At 35.4% G+C, this 25,051-nt stretch overlaps 1 protein-coding gene across 1 annotated transcript in view; it reads left to right on the plus strand.

Moving 5' to 3' along the window:
- Window positions 1-25,051, plus strand: part of CEP85L (centrosomal protein 85 like) — a 173,083-nt gene that overhangs the window by 37,004 nt on the left and 111,028 nt on the right. The gene's annotated exons all lie outside the window — the stretch shown is intronic.

The following is a 25,051-nucleotide window of genomic DNA, read 5'->3' on the forward strand; positions in this document are numbered from 1 at the left end:
GATCCATTTTGAATTTACTTTTGTGTATGGGGTTAGACAATGATCCAGTTTCATTCTCTTACATGTAGCTGTCCAGTTTTGCCAACACCAGCTGTTGAAGAGGCTGCCATTTCCCCATTGTATGTCCATGGCTCCTTTATTCTATATTGATTGACCATATATGTTTGGGTTAATATCTGGACTCTCTATTCTGTTCCACTGGTCGGTGGCTCTGTTCTTGTGCCAGTATGAAAATGTCTTGATTACTGTGGCTCTGTAGTAGAGCTTGAAATTGGGGAGCGAGATCTCCCCCACTTTATTCTTCCTTCTCAGGATTGCGTTGGCTATTCGGGGTCTTTGATGTTTCCGTATGAATTTTTGAACTATTTGTTCCAGTTCATTGAAGAATGCTGCTGGTAATTTGATAGGGATTGCATCGAATCTGTATATTGCTTTGGGCAGGCTGGCCATTTTGACGATATTAATTCTTCCTAGCCAGGAGCATGGGATGAGTTTCCATTTGTTAGTAACCTCTTTAATTTCTCTTAAGAGTGTGTTGTAATTTTCAGGGTATAGGTCATTCATGGTTAGGTTTATTCCTAGGTATTTTATTCTTTTTGATGCTATTGTGAATGGAATTGTTTTCCTGATTTCTCTTTCTATTAGTTCATTGTTAGTGTATAGGAAAGCCACAGATTTCTGTGTGTTAATTTTGTATCCTGCAACTTTGCTGAATTCCGATATTAGTTCTAGTAGTTTTGGAGTGGAGTCTTTAGGGTTTTTTATGTACAATATCATGTCATCTGCAAATAGTGACAGTTTGACTTCTTCTTTACCAATCTGGATTCCTTGTATTTCTTTGTTTTGTCTGATTGCTGTGGCTAGGACCTCCAGTACCACGTTGAATAACAGTGGGGAGAGTGGGCATCCCTGTCTTGTTCCCAATCTCAGAGGAAAAGCTTTCAGCCTCTCGCTGTTCAGTATGATGTTAGCTGTGGGTTTATCATATATAGCCTTTATTATGTTGAGGTACTTGCCCTCTGTGCCCATTTTGTTGAGAGTTTTTATCATGAATGGATGTTGAATTTTGTCAAATGCTTTTTCAGCATCAATGGAGATGATCATGTGGTTTTTGGCTTTCTTTTTGTTGATGTGGTGGATGATGTTGATGGATTTCCTAATGTTGTACCATCCTTGCATCCCTGGAATGAATCCCACTTGGTCATGGTGTATGATCCTCTTGATGTATTTTTGAATTCAGTTTGCTAATATTTTGTTGAGTATTTTTGCATCTATGTTCATCAGGGATATTGGTCTGTAGTTTTCTTTTTTGGTGGGGTCTTTGCCTCCTTTTGGTATTAGGGTGATGTTGGCTTCATAGAATGAGTTTGGGAGTATTCCGTCCTCTTCTGTTTTTTGGAAAATTTTAAGGAGGATGGGATTTTATGTCTTCTCTGTATGTTTGATAAAATTCCGAGGTAAATCCATCTGGCCCGGGGGTTTTGTTCTTTGGTAGTTTTTTGATTACTGATTCAATTTCGTTGCTGGTAATTGGTCTGTTTAGATTTTCTGTTTCTTTCTGGGTCAGTCTTGGAAGGTTGTATTTTCTAAGAAGTTGTCCATTTCTCCTAGGTTTCCCAGCTTGTTAGCATATAGGTTTTCATAGTATTCTCTAATAATTCTTTGTATTTCTGTGGGGTCCGTTGTGATTTTTCCTTTCTTGTTTCTACTTCTGTTGATGTGTGTTGGCTCTCTTTTTCTCTTAGTAAGTCTGGCTAGAGGCTTATCTATTTTGTTTATTTTCTCGAAGAACCAACTCTTGGTTTCATTGATTTTTTCTATTGTTTTATTCTTCTCCATTTTATTTATTTCTTCTCTGATCTTTATTATGTCCCTCCGTCTGCTGACCTTAGGCCTCATTTGTTCTTCTTTTTCCAATTTCGATAATTGTTACATTAGAGTATTCATTTGGGATTGTTCTTCCTTCTTTAAATATGCCTGGATTGTTATATACTTTCCTCTTAAGACTGCTTTTGCTGCATCCCACAGAAGTTGGGGCTTAGTGTTGTTGTTGTTGTTTGTTTCCATATATTGCTGGATCTCCATTTTGATTTGGTCATTGATCCATTGATTATTTAGGAGCGTGTTGTTAAACCTCCATGTGTTTGTGAGCCTTTTTGCTTTCTTTGTACAATTTATTTCTAGTTTTATACCTTTGTGGTCTGAAAAGTTGGTTGGTAGGATTTCAATCTTTTGGAATTTACTGAGGCTCTTTTTGTGGCCTAGTATGTGGTCTATTCTGGAGAATGTTCCATTTGCACTTGAGAAGAATGTGTATCCTGTTGCTTTTGGATGTAGAGTTCTATAGATGTCTATTAGTTCCATCTGTTCTAGCGTGTTGTTCAGTGTGTCTGTGTCCTTACTTATTTTCTGTCTGGTGGATCTGTCATTTGGGGTGAGTGGTGTGTTAATGTCTCCCAAAATGAATACATTGCATTCTGTTTCCTCCTTTAATTCTGTTAGTATTTCTTTCACATACATTGGTGCTCCTGTATTGGGTGCATATATGTTTATAGTGGTTATATCCTCTTGTTGGACTGAGCCCTTTATCATTATGTAATGTCCTTCTTTATCTCTTGTTACTTTCTTTATTTTGAGGTCTATTTTGTCTGATACTAGTATTGCAACACCTTCTTTTTCTCTCTGTTGTTTGCATGAAATATCTTTCTCCACCCCTTGACTTTTATTTTATTTTATTTTTTATTTTTTTAGATAATTATTTTTTATTGAAGGGTAGTTGATGCACAGTATTACATTACATTAGTTTCAAGTGTACAACACAGTGATAAAACATTTATATACATAATTCTAGGTTCCAGCTATCACCCTACCAAGCTGTTACAATATCTTGACTATATTCCTTATGCTATACATTACATCCCGGTTACTTATTTATTTTACCATTGGAAGTCTGTCCTTTTTTTCTTTTCTTTTTTTTTTTTTTTTTTTTTTTTGTGAGGGCATCTCTCATATTTATTGATCAAATGGTTGTTAACGACAATAAAATTCTGTATAGGGGAGTCAATGCTCAATGCACAATCATTAATCCACCCCAAGCCTAATTTTCGTCAGTCTCCAATCTTCTGAGGCATAACAAACAAGTTCTTACATGGAGAACAAATTCTTACATAATGAATAAGTTACATAGTGAACAGTACAAGGGCAGTCATCACAGAAACTTTCGGTTTTGCTCATGCATTATGAACTATAAACAGTCAGTTCAAATATGAATACTCATTTGGTTTTTATACTTGATTTATATGTGGATACCACATTTCTCTCTTTATTATTATTTTTAATAAAATGCTGAAGTGGTAGGTAGATACAAGATAAAGGTAGAAAACATAGTTTAGTGTTGTAAGAGAGCAAATGTAGATGATCAGGTGTGTGCCTGTAGACTATGTGTTAATCCAAGCTAGACAAGGGCAATAAAACATCCACGGATGCAGAAGATTTCTCTCAGAATGGGGGGGTGAGGTTCTAAGCCTCACCTCTGCTGATCCCCATTTTCTCACCTGATAACCCCCCTGCGACTCTGCCTGTCTTAGGTTGTTCCTCCCTTGAGGAATCTTACCCGTCTCTGGCTAACCAGTCATCTTCTGGGGCCATACAGGGAAATGTAAAGTTGGTAAGTGAGAGAGAAGCCTTATTGTTTGAAATGGTTAGCTTTTTATTTCTTTGCATATTTATGCCCTGTAGCTTCTATGCCCAGCATTTGTCTTGAGGTATCTTTACCACTTGGAAGAATTATGATACTCTGTAAATTTGATATGACCACCCCTTGACTTTTAATCTGTGCATGTTTTTGGGTTTGAGATTTGTCTCTTGTAAGCAGCATATAGATGGGTCTTGCTTTTTTATACATGCTGTTACTCTGTGTCTTTTGATTGGTGCATTCAGTCCATTTACATTTAGGGTGATTATTGAAAGATATGTACTTATTGCCATTGCAGGCTTTAGATTTGTGGTTACCAAACGTTCAAGGTTAGCTTGTTTACTACCTTACTGTCTGACCTCACTCACTTATTGAGTTGTTATAAACACAGTCTGATGATTATTTCTTTCCCTTCTTTTTCCTCCTCCTCCTCCATTCTTCATATGTTGGGTGTTTTGTTCTGTGCTCTTATTAGGAGTCCTCCCGTCTAGAGCTGTCCCTCTAAGATACCCTGTAGAAGTGGTTTATGGGAGGTAAATTCCCTCAACTTTTGCTTGTCTGGAAATTGTTTAATCCCTCTTTCATATTTAAATGATAATCGTGCTAGATACAGTATCCTTGGGTCAAGGCCCTTCTGTTTCATTGCATTAAATATATCATGCCATTCTCTTCTGGCCTGTAAGGTTTCTGTTGAGAAGTCTGATGATATCCTGATGGGTTTTCCTTTGTAGGTGACCTTTTTACTCTCTGTGGCTGCCTTTAGTACTCTGTCCCTGTCCTTGATCTTTGCCATTTTAATTATTATGTGTCTTGGTGTTGACCTCTTTGTATCCCGTTTCTCGGGAGTTCTGTGTGCTTATGTAGTCTGAGCAACTATTTCCTCCCCCAGTTTGGGGAAGTTCTCAGCAATTATTTCTTCAAAGACACTTTTATCCCTTTTTCTCTCTCTTCTTCCTCTGGTACCCCTATAATGCGGATATTGTTCCTTTTGTATTGGTCACACAGTTCTCTTAATATTGATTCATTTCTGGAGATCCTTTTATCTCTCTCTGCATCAGCTTCTATGTGTTCTGTTCTCTGGTTTCTCTTCCATCAATGGCCTCTTGCATCCTATCCATTCTGCTTATAAATTCTTCCAGAGTTTGTTTCTCTTCTGTAATCTCCCTCCAGATATCTGTGATCTCCCTCCGGACATCGGTAATCTCCCTCCGGACTTCATCCCTTAGCTCTTGCGTATTTCTCTGCAGGTCTGTTAGCATGGTTATGACTTTTATTTTGAATTCTTTTTCAGGAAGATTAGTTATATGGGTCTCCCCAGGCCCTCTTTCTGATGTTGTATGAGTGTTTTTTGACTGGATGATATTCTTCTGCCTTTCGTGGCAATAGATGTGGTCACAGGCAGGTGGTGTGGCATGTGTGTCAGCTGGGAGAACCAAGTCCCTTCCCGATTTTTGGTCGCCTTGCCCTTTTCTGCTGCCTGTGCCATCTACGCACACACCAGGAGCTGTCTCTGGTATATTGTCCTGAGCTGTCGTGGGCGGGGTCGCCCTCGAGATAGCCTAGCACACTGAGGGGGTGTCGCAGCCATGTTGGGTGTGTTCTCCTGCAAAAACAGCACCCCTTTTGCCTTCCAGACCTTGCTCTGTTTTCCTCTTTCTTTCCTGGTCAGCTGCGCACTGGCAGGAGACTCTGGTCACTGTGGGTGAGGCTGGTCTCCGGCTGCTCTGCAGGTATGGTGGGTCTGCTGGTTTGCTTACAGTGCCGGATGTGGGGAATGAATGGCAGGCTGCTTATTGCTGTGAGGGGCTTCAGGACTGCTTTACCCCCCAGGGAGGCTAGGGGGCCAGAAATTCCTCTAGATTCCCAGCCTGCTGGGCTGAATGTGCTGGGATGATTTTGTCCATTTGTTGAGCCCTTGTCCCTTTAAGACTTTTAAAAAGCACCCGCTTTTCTTTTGTCCCAGGGGAGCCGGCTGTGGGACCTGCTCACAGACTCTGTCTCGGATTTTTCTTTTCCGTTTCTCTAATATCCAGTATACCATGCAATGTGTGTCTGTGCTCCTGGATCAGATTACTAGGGCTTGTTATTTAGCAGTCCTGTGCTTCCACTCCCTCCCAACTCTGATTCTTTTCCTCCCACCGGTGAGCTGGGGTAGGGGTAGTGCTTGGATCATGGCTTTGTATCTTACCCTTTTTGTGAGATGCTGAGTTCTTGCAGATGTAGTTGTAGCCTGGCTGTTGTACTGTATCTTCTGTTCTCTCTTTTAGGAATAGTTGTATTTGTTGTATTTTCAGAAATATATATGGTTTTGGGAGATTTCCGCTGCCCTACTCATGCTGCCATCTTGAGCCTCCTCCTGTAGTATTTTTAAGTGATCTCTTTTATAGCTCTTCTGGTTGATTGTTCTAGGTGTTACATTTTATATTATATATATAATATGTATATGTAATATACATAACTTACTTTAACTGTTTGAGTGGCATATAGAAACCTTAGCTCCCTTTATGTCATTTTACCATCTCCCATTTATAATATAATTATTTCAGATATTTTTTCTACATATTTTTCTATAACCGTATCAAATGTGTTATAATTTTTACATCAACTGTCAAACATAATTTAGGAAACTGAAGAGGAGACACACAGCGTGTTTTATTTACTCATGTTCTTGCTTCCTGTGTGGTGTTCCAAGGTTCCTTCCATTCTTTCCTTTTGGTTTAGAGAACTTCCTTTAGCCCTTTTTTTAGGGTACATAAGCTGGTGACAAATTATCTTAAGTTTTTTCAACCAGGAATGTCTTGTTTTTCCCTTGACTCCTGAAGGAAAATTTCATTAGGTATATACAACTCCAGTTTGACAATTCCACTTCTTTCTGGCCTCCATGGTTTCTGATGACAGATCTTCTATTATTTTTCTCTGGCTACTTTCAAGATTTTTTCTTTGTCTCCTGTTTTCAGAAATGGAATATCACATGTTTTAGGTGGATTTCTTTGGGCTTATCTTGTTTGGGATTCATACAGCTTCTTTCTTTCCAGGACTCTGATGGCATGAATCATAAATCTTTTGTTATTGTCCTTCCGGTCTCTGATGACCTGTTCCTTTTTTTGTCCTATTTTTTGTTGACTGTTTAGATTGGTTGATTTTTATTCTGTCTTCAGTTCACTATTTTTCTTTGGTCCACTCCATTCTACTGTTGAGTCCATCCACTAAGCTTTTTATTTCTTTTATTGTATTTTTCAGTGCTAAAGTTCTTATTTTGGTTCTTTTTTTATAATACCTTCTATTTCTTGCTGAGATCTTTTGTTGTTTTTACTGATGCCATTTTGTCATCTGTTTCAGGGATGTTTGTAATCATTCATCAAAGCAATTTTATGAAGATGCCTTTAAAATCTTTGTCAGAATTCTAGCAATTCTGTTGTCTTTGTATTGGTATCTATTGATTTTTTTCATTGAATTTGAGAGTTTATTGGTTCTTTGTATGACAGATGACTTTCATCCCTTATGAGTTTCTGGATTTGTTTATTACATAACAAATATTTTAATATATATTATATGTTTTGTAAATATAAACTAACATTTATTTACATATAAGTAAATATAACATTACAAATATTTGTTTACTTACTTAGACTTAAACTGTTTCTGTTAGCTGGCTGTCTACTGTAAATATCTGTATTAAGCTAAATATAAGTTCATACTGATGTCTCCAACTCTGATCCAGTACAGCAGAGTTCATTTTAGCCCTTTTCCCTTGTTCATCTATAACTTCCCTCTTCAACCATCCATTTACTTATTTGTTCAGCCCTCAGTGTACAAATAAAGCAGGTTCAGAACTGTTAGCCCATGCTCCCCTTATTAGTTTCCCAGGGCTGCCATAACAAATTACCACAAACTGGGTGGCATAAAAGAACAGAAATGTATTTTCTCACAGTTTTGGAGACTATAAGTCCAAAATCAGGTTGTTAGCAGAACCGTTCTCCATTTAAAGGCTCTGGAGATGAATCTTCCTTCCTTTCCTCTGTACACTCTGTGGTTACTGGAAACCCTGAGCATTCCTTGATTTGTGGTGTCATAGCTCTCATTTCTGCCTCCTTTACATGGCTTTCTCTAGGTCTACTCCATGTTTTCCTCTCTCTCTCCCTGTAAAGACACTAATTATTTGATTTAGGGTCCACCCTAATCCAACATATGGTGGGCTCTAATCCTCATTTTTGCATGATTACATCTATAAAGACACTATTTCCAAGTAAGATCACATTCACAGGTACTAGGAGCTAAGATTTCAATGTATCTTTATAGGGGACACAATTCACTACATAAGCTCTGTGTTATAGACTCTGTGGTTAAACAGAAAGGCATAAAATGATTGCTTGGGAGTAATTTAAACTAAGATGAGTTGAAAATAAAGCAGGAGCACTGCTTTGAGGGTTTTTAACAATGTTATTAGCTATTTAGTCTCATCAATTAACTGTAACAATTAACTTTTTAGGAGAGAATGATGTGGAAAAGAGCAGATCTGAGGATGTAAAAGTTGCAGAGTGGATGTACTGGGATTTTCTTAGTGTTATAAAGCTGTTTGTTTTAAGCAAATCATACTCTTTCTTAACTTTGTTCCTGTGTTATGACTTCTCAGAAATTTACTTCGATCCAGAGATAAAATGTTTAGTTTTTTGAGACTTTGGCCTAGAGACTCATTACTAATCTTTTCATAGTCAGTTGCTTCAACCTCTGTAGAATATTACACTATTAATCTGAGTCCAGCTGGAAATGGTCCTTCCTCAGTTTGGCCAGTGAGAGCTTAAAGAAAAAGCCCTCTCCTTCTCCCCAGACTAGGTCAGTGTCAGGGCTGGGATGCTGCCTTTTCATAATGACTGCTGAAGAACTGAAAATACTTCATTGAGAACATATGACTATATGATTATATAATAGCATCTTTTTCATGTTCTCCAGAAGTTCTTTGCTCTTGCTATATATATGTTATATAATTACTAATTTTTTCTATTGTTATATAGAAAACTGCCTTTTTTCTTTGTTCTCTGAATTAAAAACTAATTTATTTGTGTTAACACTAGCAGATATCACTGCTTTTCTCACTGAATAATTCACTGGGTGTTAATACAAGTTCCTGTAATCTTTTAGGGATGAAAACCATGCTTTCTTCTTGAATTGGGCTGAAGTGAAGCTGTTACATTTTTTGCCCCCCACATTAGTTCTTGCTATTACCTCTAAGTTGACCTCCATCTCCTTTCCCTGCCAGGTTTTTATTAACTCATGAAACATGAATGGTTTTTACTGGTTTTATATATAGCACTATACAGAATATTCAAATAGACAAAGGACCCATTGAGTTTAAGACATGACCATAGCAGGTAGTGTTATCTAAAGGCTATTCTAATATGGAGGAAGCAGTGTCAAAATTTGAAGACAGAGGGCAAATACGGGAAGAGTTCCAGGAAAGGATAAAGAGTAGAAGGAATGGTGGATGAAAATAAGATTGAGTAGCAGGACCCTGGAAGACTGAGAGTAAATAACAATACTTGGGACTTCAGTGGAAAATGAATCATTTCCACTTCAGTGGAAAATAATTTGAGTCATTGGAGCTGTTAATGAGTGATTCTGATTGCATTTATTCTTGACTGGAGAGGTGGAGTGTACACTGTTAAAAAATGTCAGTTATTTTAAAATGCTATCTGAATATAGGAAGTAGTGTTAGCATATTAAAGACTATTGAAAGGAATGATTGATATGTTTGCCTAGTAGAGTATGTTTTCCTTCCTAAATTTATGTCTTTCTGAAGTTTTCATGATACACACTTTTGGGAACTATTCATCTGTTCTTCACCTTCTTTGTTCTTAGGTAAGTGTCCTGAGTCTTCTGATTAATAGTCTTTACTTTTCTGTTGTTGAATTTGCTACATGGAATATCTGTTTAATGTACAGGGCTCAGGGAAATAACCATTGTAGAGGATTACTGAATATCGAAAATGGCTTTACATTAGAACATAACTAATAGGTTGATATTCATAACATAATGTCAGCTTGAAACATGCTGTATATTAGATTATTTCATATCACTGTCATGTGGATGGGACTTTACATACTTTGGTCTTGGGTTACATAAATCGTTTTGCCATCCACTAACCATAGGGCTATAAAGTGTTTATTCTTTCTCATTTATAAAATTAAACAAATCTATCCTTATCACATTCCAAATATTGAATAACCTGATAAATCTTCTTCATCTCCTTTGTACTACAACCCTCAGGTGAGAATTACAATAGGGTATAATTATATTAATTTCTAAGTAATATACATGAAATTTGGACCAGTGTTACCAAATATATAGGTGAACTTGTTTTACAGTGTATCTATAGAATATTTTAGTTTGCTGCCTTTAACTCTATTAGAGTTACTGTTTGTCTTGAAGGAGAGTATATATTCCATCTTGATTTCCAAGGCTGTGGTTTTAAATGCTGCAGTATTTTGGTTTGTTGTAACAATTTTTAGGGGAAATGTTGAGTGCATTTGAATTCTTAAAAAACTGATTATTTTAGAAACTTGAGTATTTAAACCTCAGTAAATATACATGATTTACATACTACATGCAGCTATTAACAAAAGTTCCCAATTTAACTCTTACTACAATTTTATTACTGTACTTGATGCAATATACATACTTAAAACTGCTGTAAATTACTGTCAGTTTCTTCCTGGAAATATTTGAGATGGTTTTTGGAAAACAATAATATAGTGCTGTGTGGTTCAATATGGTAGCCACTAGCAACATGTGGCTATTAAGTGCTTGAACTGTGCCTAGTCCAAGTTGAAATGTAAAATGCACACTGTATTTGGACACTTTGTGTTAAAAACATGTAAGATATTTTATTAATACTTTTTGATATTGACTACATGATGACATAATATTTTGGATATAATGTGTTAAATAAAAGGCATCATTAAAATTAATTTTACCTTTTCAATTTCACTTTTTTGATGTGGTTACTACAAAACTTAATATTACAAATGTAGCTGCATTGTATGTCGGTTGGATATATCAGACATATTGGTATTGACAGTGTAAAATTTGCAAAGGGCTTTCTTTCAAATATATTATGAGTTTGTATATTTATGTGTTTTCTAGGAGAAATAGTATTGGCTTCTCAAAATAGTTCCTGTCAGCCCATTTACTATTTAATATAATAGAACATATCAATGGCATTATGTCTGTGATAAATTGTATTCTGCTTTCAGTCTGGGGATACCAAGAGCACACCCCTTTTATAATTTTGACAGTGATCGGAGCTTCACTGCCGTGGGATTATCCTGATTCCTTTGACAAAGAGCAAATTAGTTAAAGTGGATCTGGTGGGGTATAGGGGAGATTTGATTGTAGAATTCCTGAAATTCTGAATAAGAGTTCTCTTGCTCACTTGGGGAATGAGGAAAAGGAGTAATGGCAATAATTTTGCTGGAATTATCCTGTTGGGTCTGATATGCAGCCCCTCAGTCTTAATTAGGGGGGAAGAGGGAACATTCCCTTTGAGTCTCAGAGCATAATTTGCTGCAGGGCCAGTAGGTACCCGTAAAGTAAGTAGGTGGAAGAGTTATTGCACCAGTCTTTCATATATAACCTTAATTGGAAATTAAGTGCCTAGGAAGAGTGAGCCTATCTTCTGTAAGCTTCTGAAGTTTGACTGCTTTTTGCAAATAATAACATTATACATTATCATATAATTCAAATGTTTAACCTGTAGTAACTTTTAAGTTGTTATTTATCTTAGTAATAATTATTTCTCAGTCTATAAGACAATCATGGTTGAAGAGGTATACTTCTATATACTAAATGTAAAATTAATTTGGGGGTATAGATCAAAGAACATGGAATAATTTTTATTTAAATTCCATGGTACATTACTTTAAATAAACAGTACATCTGTGAAGTAAGATATTAGACAAACTGAATGGTACTGTCTAGGCAGACCACCCCATTCTTGTACCCCATTCCCTGCCATTTAGTATTGTTAAGTTATAAGTGATGTTCCAAATGGTGGTCTTTGGCCTCTGCTAAATCTTCAGAGTATCCTGTGAGTCATTGAAAAATAACTTGCATTCTTTTTTATTTTAATGTTACTTTATTTTAATTATTTTACAAACTTAAAATCTATACATGAGTATAGAGTAACTTAATACTTAATATAAATGCTTTATGAATTACAAAAAAGTCAGTTTTATAAATGACTATTATATAGTAGTACCTTCCTTTCTTTCATCTTTAGTCTGAAGCTTTTAAAGGTTCATTCATTTATTGGCTTAATAAATATTTACTGAATACTTACTGTGTTTCAAGAATTCAGAGTTGCAAAAAAGTCAGATGGAGGAGAGGATTACATCAGCATCTCAGTAGGGGTGGGACTTTAGTACAGAACAGTATTCTAAAATTACATTGAGTAATTTGCTTTTAGCCATGGTATTTTGAGATTTTCAAATAATGCTAAATAAAGGTGTGATGTTTTTAAATATATTTAACAAGAAGTTGAGACAATAATTTAAAATTAGCAGCACCATTTTTTAGCTAGGTAATTTGTTCATTGGGTATCAAATTCCAGGTTGGTAGGAAATAGATCTGTCACATGAGGATAGATGTGTCTGCAAGACTACCCAGTTGTAACATAAACCACAACAGCACATCACCCATTTCTTCTTAGGTTTTCTTTGCCGAGATCTGGAGGCTACATAAAAAAATAGCTGCTCTTGCCACAAAATTAGACTGAGAGAGTTGTTTTTGAGAAATATAGCACTTGTGTAGGGCATAACCTAAATGTGGTGCCAAAAGTGAATGATTAAGGGAAAAGCAAGAGGAAAGTGGAAATATATGCCTAAGGCAAAAAAAACCCCAAACCCTTAATGTTTGTTGTTTGGCTGTTTAACTTTCCACAGGGCTATGTTCTCTCCTGTATTATATGGCACCTGAGAAAAGCAGACTCACAGGCAGGTCTTTTATAGTCTGAGTTCATAAATGTAGTTTCTAGCTATCTGTTTGGGACTAATTTTCAAGCATATTTATATTTTTACTAAAAAGGTACAGTAGAAGTAAATATTTTTTTTCTTTGGTAATTCCCAACTGCTAATTTGTATTGGAGATAATCTTCTTATCTAATTAACCTCATTTATTTCAAAAAGAGACTGATAAAAATGGACTTGAATTTAATCATCTTCATTAGTTGGTTGTTTTTACTAAGAAATAATAGGGCTGTTGAATAATACAAGTTTTAAGATCATCCTGTGAGTATATATAAGAAAGGAAGAAAAATCAGAAATATTATCATTTGGTTCATTGTCTTTATTTTATGAAGAAACTAAAGCCTTAAAGTAAGTACTTGTTTAAACATTTATTTATTCATGTAGCCAGTATTTATTGAATGTCTACTGTGTGTTCCATACTATGCAAGAGGTTAGAATTAAACAGCAATTTTCCCTATCACTGTATATGTAAAGTCTAGTGGAAAAGATAGGAAATAATTATTATAAATATATTATGATAGGCAGAGTACTCAGGGTAGGGGGACTTAATCTAAATCCACTGAATTAGGAGAAGGACCCCTAGTAGAAGTAATGTTTAAACTGAGGTCCAAAAAGGTGAATAGAAACTGGGAGGCAAAAGGTAGGAGGAAAGTAGTCTAGGCTGAGAGATCAACATGGCCGTTACCTCAAAGATGGGACATGAAATAACATTCTGAGGATGGATCAGAGGAGAGCAGAACTGGATGCCAGAGACCATTTGTGTTGCAGATAGGAGCCAGTGGTGACTGGTTCATAAGAGAGATAATGGGAAAGAAGAGAATGACATGATTCAAGAGATACTTAGAAGATGAAAACCATACATTATTTCTTTTTAAATGGCTTTCATTTAGATGGGCTTCACATACCATAAAATCAACACATTCAAAGTGTACAATTCAGTGACTGACTTTTAGTATAATTCACAAGGTTGTATAACTATCACCAGTATCAGTTTTAGGACATTTTCATTACCCCAAAAAGTAACCCTATATACCCCTTAACCATCATCCCCTAACACTCCTGTTTGTCTCAGTTCTAGGTAACCACTAATTTTGGAGGATGTTGTAAAAATTTCCCAAGGCTCTCTTTTCTTTGCTTGCATATTTTATAGATTTTGTTAGTTTTACTTAGCAAATGGTTTCTTTAAAACATCCCATCTTAACGTAAAATATCCTCTTGTTCTTATTCCTCATTTTCTTTTACTTTTTCCATTTTTTTAAAGGAAATGTCAAACATATATCAAAGTACAAAGAAGGTAAAATGATGAATACACATGTACACAACACAAAATTTATACAATTATAAATTATATCACATAGCAATCTAACTTCATCTATTACCTCTCTGCTTACTCCCATACTCTTGGTTAAATTTTATTTATTTATTTATTTAGGTATCATTAATAGACAATCACATGAGCAACATTGTGGTTACTAGATTCCCCCTATTGTCAAGTGCCCACCACACACCCCATTACAGTTACTGTCCATCAATGTAGTAAGATGCTATAGAGTCACTACTTGTCTTCTCTGTGCTATATACTGCCTTCCCTGTGCCCCGTCCCCCCCATGTTATGTGTGCTAATCATAATGCCCCTTATTCCCCTTCTCCCTCGCTTCCCCACCCACCCCAGTCCCTTTCCCTTTGGCAACTGTTAGTCTATTCTTTGGTTCTGTGAGTCTGCTGCTGTTTTGTTCCTTCAGTTTTCCTTTGTTCTTATACTCCACAGATGAGTGAAATCATTTGGTACTTGTCTTTCTCCTCCTGGTTTATTTCACTGAGCATAATACCCTCTAGCTCCATCCATGTTGTTGCAAATGGTAGGATTTGTTTTCTTCTTATGGCTGAATAATATTCCATTGTGTATATGTACCACATCTTCTTTATCCATTCTTCTACTGCTGGATACTTAGGTTGCTTCCATTTCTTGGCTATTGTAAATAGTGCTGCAATAAACATAGGGGTGCATATGTCTTTTTCAAACTGGGCTCCTGCATTCTTAGGGTAAATTCCTAGGAGTGGAATTCCCAGGTCAAACCCACAATGGTTGAACAAATTTACATTCCCACCAGCAGTATAGGAGGGTTCCCCTTTCTTTGTATCCTCACCAGCATTTGTTGTTCCTAGTCTTTTGTATGTTGGCCATCCTAACTGGTGAGTTGATATCTCATTGTGGTTTTTATTTGCATTTCCCTGATAATTAGCGATGTGGAGCCTCTTTTCATGTGCCTGTTGGCCATCTGAATTTCTTCTTTGGAGAATTGTCTGTTCATATCCTCTGCCCATTTTTTAATCGAGTTATTTGCTTTTTGGGTGTTGAGGTGTGTGAGTTTATATATTTTGGGTGTTAACCCCTTGTTGGATATGTCATTTACAAATATATTTCCCCATACTGTAGGATGCCTTTTTGTTCTGCTGATGTTGGCCTTTGCTGTACAGAAGCTTTTTAGTATGATGTAGTCCCATTTGTTCATTTTTTATTTTGTTTCCCTTGCCTGAGGAGATGCGTTCCAGAAAAAGTTGCTCATGTTTATATTCAAGAGATTTCTGCCAATGTTTTTTTCTAAGAGTTTTATGGTTTCATGACTTACATTCAGGTCTTTGATCCATTTTGAGTTTACTTTTGTGCATGGGCTTAGACAATAATCCAGTTTCATTCTCTTGCATGTAGCTGTCCAGTTTTGCCAACACCAGTTTTTGAAGAGGCTGTCATTTCCCTACTGTATGTCCATCGCTCCTTTATCGTATGTTAATTGACCATATATGCTTGCGTTTATATCTGGTCTCTCTAGTCTGTTCCATTGGTCTATGGGTTTGTTCTTGTGCCAGTACCAAATTGTCTTGATTACTGTGGCTTTGTAGTAGAGCTTCAAGTCAGGGAGCATAATCCCCCCAGCTTTATCCTTCCCTCTCAGGATTGCTTTGGCTATTTGGGTTTTTTTGTGGTTCCATATGAATTTTAGAACTATTTGCTCTAGTTCATTAAAGAATGCTGTTGGTATTTTGATAGGGATTGCATTGAATTTGTAGATTGCTTTAGACAGGATGGCCATTTTGACAATATTAATTCTTCCTATCCATGAGCATGGGACATGTTTCCATTTCTTGGTTAAATTTTTAAGCAAATGGGGAGCTCCCTCTTAACCTTTAATTATAATAAAGTAATTTATTGAGCATAATCGATGCACAAGGCCTAATAATTAGGAAGGCTACAGGATTGTTTAATTTAAAAATAGGTACAATTATGTGCCCATTTTAGGTGAAATGAATGATATTTAGACCCTTCTCTAATCTAGGACCCTTTTGAAATTTTATTAGCAGTCATTTCATTAGGAAACTATATTTTTGCAACTTCATAACTTTAGAACTTTCAGGGATCCTGATAATGAATACTCTGGTAATATGACTTTCAGATATTAGAGTAGATTAGTTAGTCAGTTGCCTTAACATTAATAAATATACCTACCATAAATTTTTGCAGTAAGAGGTTTTATACTTTATACATGATTTTAAAAATATTTTTCATTATAGAATCCTTCTGTGGTAGAATATAATTATCTTCTTTTTCCTGATGAAACTGTAAGACTTTGATGACATTAATAGTATATGCCAGGTTATACAGCTGTCAGGTGGTATTGGTGTATTCTTCTAGTCTAACTCTAATACCCTTTTCTTAACCCCACTGTATTAGATAGCTGTACGTGGATGGGAGAAGGTAGAGGGAAAAACCCTGAGAGGTGTGGTGTAGGATAGTATAGGTAACAGTAGACTGGGAAACAGGAGATCAGGGTTCTATTTTGAGATATGTATGTAATGAAGTAATTTAACCTTTATGGTCTTTAGTTCATAATTTTCATATGAGAGTAGGTCAAAGATTATGCACAGAACACTTTTGGCTTGTGTATACCAGTTAATTTCAAAGCAGTACTAAAAACAATTGATTTATGTTCTTTTGCACCCTTTTCCTTTGCCTCCATCTCTACTTAATTTTGTCAATATACATTGTTGCATGAAATGAAATACTTGGATTTTAAGTTCTTAAACATGAATTTTTCAGAAATGGAGATTTTTTGTTGGTAGTTTATTTTGTATTTTATGGACTTTATTTTTACCATCAGTGTTATTCATCCATCCATCCATTTATCCACTCACTCATTTTTTCCTATCATTTTACTTATTGGCATAGTAGACTATGAATGCCTCAACCCGGTAAGCTGAGCTGAATTTAATCCATTTTAGTGACCTCTGACAAACCTACGCACTTCTGAGCTGGAAAGGCTCTTTAGTCACATAGCCATGGGTTTAGGGAAGAGACTAATGACTCCACTCTCCCTAGACTTTCAGATAGAGAGAGAGCCAAATGAAAACTTATTGTCTGTCCTGCATAAAGTAATAATTTTGTTGCTCAGAAAATTTGCATTTTCCAAAATCACATCTCATAATTTAATAGATTAAGTTATAATTTTCTTTGTAAAATTTCTTATGAGAGAGAACTAACACTTATGGATGGCTCTTTCCAAGGAAAGTGACTGCTGAGACTTAATCTTAAATTGAAACTAGTGGGAAATACTCAGAAAACAGTACAGTTGAATGAAATTTTAAAAAGCATTTAAGAAAAAAAATATTTAAGTTTTTGTGTAAATAAAGTTGTTTTTACTGACTAGCTTTTTTTCTTTTATTTAGATAACACTGATACATACTCTTATGAAGGTTTCACATGAAAAACAATGTGGTTACTACATTCACCCATATTGAGTCCCCCCCATACCCCTTTGCAGTCACTGTCCTTCAGTGTAGTAAGATGCCACAGAGTCATTACTTGTCTTCTCTGTGCTAGACTGTCTTCTCTATGATCCCCCCCCCCACACCATGTGTAGTAATCATAATACCTCTCATTCCCCTTCTCCCTTCCTCCCCACCACCCTTTCCCACCCCTCCTCTTTGGTAACCACTAGTCCCTTCTTGGAGTTTGTGAGTCCGCTGCTGTTTTATTGCTTCAGTTTTGCTTTGTTGTTATACTCAACAAATGAGGAAATCATTTGGTATTTGTCTTTCTCTGCCTGACATATTTCACTGAGCATAATACCCTCTAGCTCCATCCATGTTGTTGCAAATGGTAGGATTTCTTTCTTTCTTATGGCTGAATAGTAGTCCATTGTGTATATATACCACATCTTCTTTATCTATTCATCTACTGATGGACATTTAGGTTGCTTCCATATCTTGGCTGTTGTAAATAGTGCTGCGATAAACATAGGGGTGCATATGTCTTTTTGAATCTGAGAAGTTGTTTTCTTTGGGTAAATTCCTAGGAGTGGAATTCTTGGGTCAAATGGTATTTCTATTTTTTGTTTTTTGAGGAACTTCCATATTGCTTTCCACAATGGTTGAACTAATTTACATTCCCACCAGCAGTGTAGGAGGGTTCCCCTTTCTTTGCATCCTCGCCAGCATTTGTTGTTCCTAGTCTTTTCTTTGTTGGCCATCCTAACTGGTGTGAGGTGATATCTCATTGTGGCTTTAATTTGCATTTCCCTGATAATTAGCAGTGTGGAACATCTTTTCATGTGCCTGTTTGCCATCTGAATTTATTCTTTGGAAAATTGTTTACTGACTAGCTTTTAAATTTAGCTTTGCTTTGAATTATTGAGCTCTTGAAGCTGTATATCAGATTGTCCTTTAATTAAGTTGCCAATAATCTGGTTGGACATAGGAAATGACCTTTTTTTAAAAAAAAGAAAAAACAGCTTTACATCTTGTTTTATAAAAGTTTCTTAGTTTGTTGTGAATAGTTGCTTACAGTGTACAAAAAGGACTGGAGAATTGTCTAATTTGAGGACAAGTTCTCAAGACTTGTTCACAAGACTTCTGTAGTTTTAAACAAGTAAGTTTGGAACTTTTCACTCATTTTCTTAGGATTTGAAATGGCTTCACAAAGTACAATTGAAAAAACATAAAATAGTCAAGCAAACAAGTGATTGGTAATAATGGTTAGACAATAACAAAATGAGAAAAAAGATTTTCACAGAATTGCATCTTATTGCTTTCAGGTACAGTTGCTGAAAGAATAAGCCATACATTTGACTTTAAGGGAACCTATGTTTCTCACTATCTTTAAGATACAAAGACTAAAAAACAAGCAGTCAGGAAAGCATGCTTTTTTTGATGTTGGTACCTGACCAATAATTTTCCTAAAGTTCTTGACAGTTATTTTTTTATTATTTTTTATAATCATTCTCAGACTTTGTGCAGATACCATAATACCAAAATAGGACTTAATATTTTATTTTAGGTGTGTCTTTTGTAAACATTTAGCTGGATTGAAAAAATTACCTGGATAATTCTTGTCTTTTGAGTGGATTTTTACTTACTGTGATGATTGTCATATTTTGACACATTTTAAATCATATTGTATACTTTCTTTTCTGCTTTCTTGAGGTTTTTTTCCTATCTTTTTTGCCATTTTTTATTGGCTTTTTTCTTCATGCCATTTTCCTTCCAGTCTATTAGAAGTTGTACACTCTAGGTTTATTGAGATATAATTCACATACTATGAAATTCACCTATTTAAAATATACAATTTAATGCCTCTTAATATATTCTCAAAATTGTGAAGCTATTACCATAACCTAAGTTTAGAACATTTTTAGCATCCCTAAAAGAAATTCTTTAGTTGTCACTCCTGTTTTCCCTCCCACACCTAAGCAACCACTAATCTTTCCGTCTATAGGTTTCTTTGTAGTGGACATTTTATATGAATGTGCTCATCTGATACTGCGGTCCTTTGTGATTGACTGTCACTTAGAATGTTTTCAAGATTCACTCATGTAGTAGCATCAGTATTTCATTTTTATTGCCGTATAATATTATATTGTGAGAATCATACCACATTTTATTTATCATTTGATGGACATTTGGGTTTGTTTGTATTTTTCTCTATTAAAGATAATGCCTCTCTGAACATGTTTCATTTCTCCTGGGTGTATACCTAAGAGTGGAATTGCTGGGCGTATGTTTATATTTAACTTTTTGAGGAAATGTCAAACTGTTTCCCAAACAGTGGCAACTTTTTATGTTCCCACCATGAAAAGATGCTACACATCCTTGCCAAGATTTACTATCTGTAATTTTGATGATAGCCATCCTAGTGGGTGTGAAGTGGTATCTCATTGTGGTTTTGATTTGCATTTCCCTGATGAATAAATGATGGATGAGCATCTTGAAAGATAGGTTACTTTCCCAAATAATTCATGGGTGCCAGTAATTTACTCTTAACCCTTTGAAAGTATTATTTCACTATGTTCTAGATTCCATTATTGCTATTGAGAGTTGGCTATCATTCTGAGAGTTCTTTTATGAACTTTTTTCTTTCTCTGGATCACTTCTGATTGTCTGGTGTTTTATAGCTTCCTTGTGATAAATTTAGTTCTTGTCTGCAGCTATGTGTGTAATGGTGAAACTAAACCCCGACGGGAAGAGCTATATACATAACTTTATTGTGAATAATATATTTACATTGTCTTTTCTATCTAGCACAGTTCCTTGTTCATAATATATTCCTAGGATATTCTTTGTTTGAATTATTATGGCATTTCTTATATAGCTCTTTTCCTACTAGAGTGTAGTTTAGATATTTAAAAATTTTTACCTAAAAATATAGGGAATGCTTAGAAATGTACATTTGTTTTAAAAAAGATGGGGTTACATGTGGTACAAAAAGTTTTTTTTTCTCATATGATAATATATGATCATGGCATTAGGAAAAAAGTATCATGGTGTTATATGGAAGTTAATTATTACTTTTGAGTTAGCATTAACATTTTTATTTTAAAAATACTTGTTATAGTATTTCTGTTGATGGATAAATATAGTAAGTTATTACATTTTAAATCAGAATATTTTGATACAGGATTATATAGTTTCCTATTTGTTTTTTTTTTGTTGTTGTTAACTGTAAAGACTCATAATTTATTGTGATAGGTCTGGAGGGTCTTTTAAAAATGTAATTCTTCTGGAGGGTCTTTTAAAGATGTAATTCTTCGTTACTTTAAGAAGGATAGAAAGAGACTATCCCTATATATGAGAAGATACAATCAAGTGTATTCACTGTTCACTGTTGCCATGTAAGAATAACATGATTGGAACAGAACACTGAGATTTTTTTTCAGAATTGAGAATCTATTATTTTAAATATAATTCACGTGTATTATCAGGTTCCAGTGATCCCGTCCTCTTATATTCTTCCCTTACAAGCCAAAATCTTATCTGAAACTATTAGCTCTTCTGTGCTCTCTCTGAATGCTCTAAATCCTGTCTTCTGGTTTTGAAAAGGACTGCCCTCTGCTGGTTTAACATTTCACTATTGTAACTTAGATGTGGGACAGATGTCATTGTAATAACTTGCATTTGGGGTTTCTGGCTACAATTAGTACAGTAAAGCACATTAGGAATTGTATCTACCTCTTACTGTGTTTCATCAGGGCAAAATAACCTTTTTAAAGTGCTAAAATTGTCAAGTATTTTCTGGATTCATCTGCAGGATATAATGGTCCTTTTTTCACATATTCATGATGTGAAATAATTCAATTCCTTATTCATTAATTCATGTTTTGTGTGTTTTTGTATATGTGTGCATATGTGTGTGAATGACTAAGCTTTATTTCTTCGTTTTGACAGTAATGAATTCTGAATGTCATAGTAAATCAGTTTTTACACTAGAACTCAGATGTTCGTTGTAAGTCCGGGAAGAGGAAATCCTGGGGCAAAATACCTCTAAAAACTGAAATCAGTCAAAGGGAGAAATAAAGTTTAAAACCCATTTATTGCTCACAAACTGCAGTCCTGGACCTTCCTTCTCTGCTCTGGAAGAAAAAAAAAATCTGCCCTCCTGTCTCCTCTTGGGTACTGATAAGCCCTCCTTGCCCAGGTAATTAATTACCTATTGACATGGAGATGAACTTCTCTCCACCCCTGAGGAAAGATGCAAATGCACTAAAGCCATACTTCTTTCCACTGCTAAATGCCTATTGATATGCAGATGTACTAAAGCCAGGCAAGATATTCTGGAAATATTGCAATTTTACACACATTGGTGATGGCTGAACTTGGCATATTTAAGCTTGAAGGCTTCAGAACTGAATCAGACCCAGATGGAATGACATTGTTGTGAATAGAACAGAGACTCACTTATTAGAAGGTGATGTTTCCTGGGCCCCTCTCTACTATAACTGAATCAGAATCTCTTGGAGTAGTGTTTCAAATCTCTTCTACCTTTTTTTTGTAAGCTAAAGTTAGAGAACTTCAGATAAGTGACTTTTAGGAGTAAATTCCATCCTCAAAGTAATGTTCTGTGAACAGCATATATCAAATGTTTTCAGGTTTGTAGGAGTAGAGACTAGTCTGATGTGGAATTGTTGATTTTCTGTGCAGTTGGGAAATCCTGAGTGAGCACAGGGGGATAGGAAAGTAGCACATTATCAGAAATGTAGCAGCCAAGACTGGTGATCTCTGGTCTCAGAGGTTTCAGCTGCGATATGGAAAATGAGGCAGTCACCTGATACATTATTCATACTTTAGTAACAGTGTTTTTAGAGATATTTCAAACTCTGTGAGGTCACAAAGCAAAACATCTTTGCAGAACTTTGACCAAATGATAATGTTCCTTGAAAAGAAATTAAAATAAGATATTGTATAAAGTGAAATATAGGAACATCTTTTTCCTTTTCTCTTCTTCCCACCATGCAGGGATTACCTTTGTTTACTAAATTTTGGGTCTATTGTTCCAGACTGATTCTCTGCTCATGAAGATACATATATATGTATTTACATATATTCACTTGTATGTTTGGATATTTTGAATAGTGATATATGCAAACAGATTTCCTCACTTTTCCCAAATGCTATAACAATTTATATTCCCAACATTGTAGGATATTACAGCTTTTAATAATTTGATGAATGCACTTTTTACTGTTACTGAGTTTGAGCATCTTTTTTTTAAAACAGGTAATCTCTATTTGAGTTTCTTGTTTGGTGATTTGTTTACTGATTTCCTTTGGGTGTTTTAAAATAGGGTTAGTTTTTTTGGTGGTGGTGGTGGTGGTGTTCTTTGTATAGTATGGATATTTATGTAGTCTTTTTCTGTTACATTGAAATAATATTTGCTTTTAGTATTTTCAGTTGTATAGTATTAAGTAACATGTTTTTGTACCAGGAACTTGGTTGAGTCCTTTACATGTGTTAATTTCTCATATTCACTGTTGTCATCTCCACTTTACAGATGAGGTGACTGTAATGCAAGGAGGTTAAATAACTTGTATGAACACATGCTTCTGTTGAGTGAGAGAGCCAGTATTTGAATCTTAAAAGTTTGATTTGAAAACTATTACACTTAACCTTTACACTGTATCTTTACTTAGAAAATGTTTTAAGTGTGAAAAAACTGAAAATTTCAAATTTGATGTTAAACTCATTTTTTTTTAAAAGAATATTTTTAAGAGGCCATCATGACTTTAATACAAACATTCCTTCAGAACTAGTAACATAAACATGTATGTGAGAGATAGATAAAATACTGTAATGTGTTAATACAAATATTCCATTCCTTTTGTGGGCATTTGTCTTATTTCTGTTTAGAACTGACCTTCAGCATTTTGTTCCCTTCTATTTCCGTCTACTGATTTAATAGTAATATTAATACAAATAACAGATTGTTAATCATCTTGTTACCCATCATTTTCCTTTAATGTATCCTCAACACTACTACTGGAATAATCATCTTAGGTACAGCTTTGATCGTATCACTCACTCCTTTGTCAGGAAACTTGCAGAAATGTGGCATTTCTTGCTGAATGAACCCAGGCTCTTTCTTTAGCAAGGCATTTGAAGACTTGTACAACTCTTCTTAACCTTTATCTTTCAAGAATTATCCTGAGCAAAATTTTTTTTCTTTTTAAAAAATTAAGTTTGCTAGCCATGATGCATCTGTTGCACTAGACTTTGAATCCAGTGATTCAGTTCAAATTTCCATGGGACTTAATTTGTTTGTATGTAATATGACATAATGTAAAGTGCTATTATTTTTAGAATTTCTGTATATTATGATTGTAGATGTGGCAGACTTATTGGAAGCGGGGTAAGGAAATTAAGCAAGTTATTCTGAAGCAGGGTTTACTTAACAAACAAGATATTTCTTTCTTTAGATTGTGTTGTATATTTGGATGACAGAGGTTGGGGGTGGGAGACACCACCCAGCCACCCTAGGGCACAGACTATTGTGTAGGTACAGGCTTGAAGTATCTAACAGACCTTACCTGCCATATTATCTTGAACAATATATTTAACTACTCTGTGTTAATTTTCTCATTTGAATAACTTTTCTTGACACTCTGTACTGCAGATAAATGGGATAATTTGTTTGTTTCTTTTGGAGCCATAGTCTTCTGGCTTCATACTTGGATCAGTTAGTGTTCTCAGTTGGCAGGAGCTGACTGGCTTATTGAGTGAGGAATTTACTTCAGGGTATTTGGTACCTCATAGAATGTTTTGGGAGGCCTAGAGAACCAGGCTAATGTTAATGTTCCAGGTAATATGCCTCAAATCACGTCTGAGAACTGTCACTCCCCTGCCCCACCAGGCACTGGGTGAAATCATCAGTGCTGCTCAGCTGCTGCCACTTGTGGGCCAGTACTTGACGGGGCCACCTCTGCTACTCCACTGTGGAAGGCTGAGCCCCTGTTGGCGCCTATCCCGGTCAGAAATGGTAGCTCCACCCAGACATTATCTCTCATGTGACTCAATTCTAAACTGATGTCTTGTACAGGTGCTTCTACATGTCTGCATTATAATTGCAGGTATGTTAGGAATTTGAGGTCTAAAATTTATTTTGGAGGATAAGACTTATAGTGTGGGAATTATCCTGAGTATAAAAAGGTTCTGCAGAAGCTGATGAGAAGTTTGAATATGATAAATATTCACTATTGTACTTTTGCTTGTATTCCTTCATCTGTAATGATTTTCTCTCTTCATTTCCATGCAAAGACTTGCTGAAATTCCATTTTTTTAATCTGTCGGCCTGGTGTTTCTCATCTGAATTTTCTTATGACTTTCTCAACCTTTCTTTTCCCATTACTTTATTTCTTTAAAATTTTATCAAAGCTAAATATAAATATATTCTAGTATGAGTTAAACAGTATGGGAAGATACAGAATAAATTGTGAAATTTGCCTTTCATCATTCATCTCCTTTCCTCCTGTACTTCAAATTGCTTTCCCCTTTCTAGAGATTGTCTGACAAAAAG

This window comes from Manis pentadactyla, chromosome 12, assembly GCF_030020395.1.
Source record: "Manis pentadactyla isolate mManPen7 chromosome 12, mManPen7.hap1, whole genome shotgun sequence".
In the NCBI taxonomy this organism is placed as follows: domain Eukaryota; kingdom Metazoa; phylum Chordata; class Mammalia; order Pholidota; family Manidae; genus Manis; species Manis pentadactyla.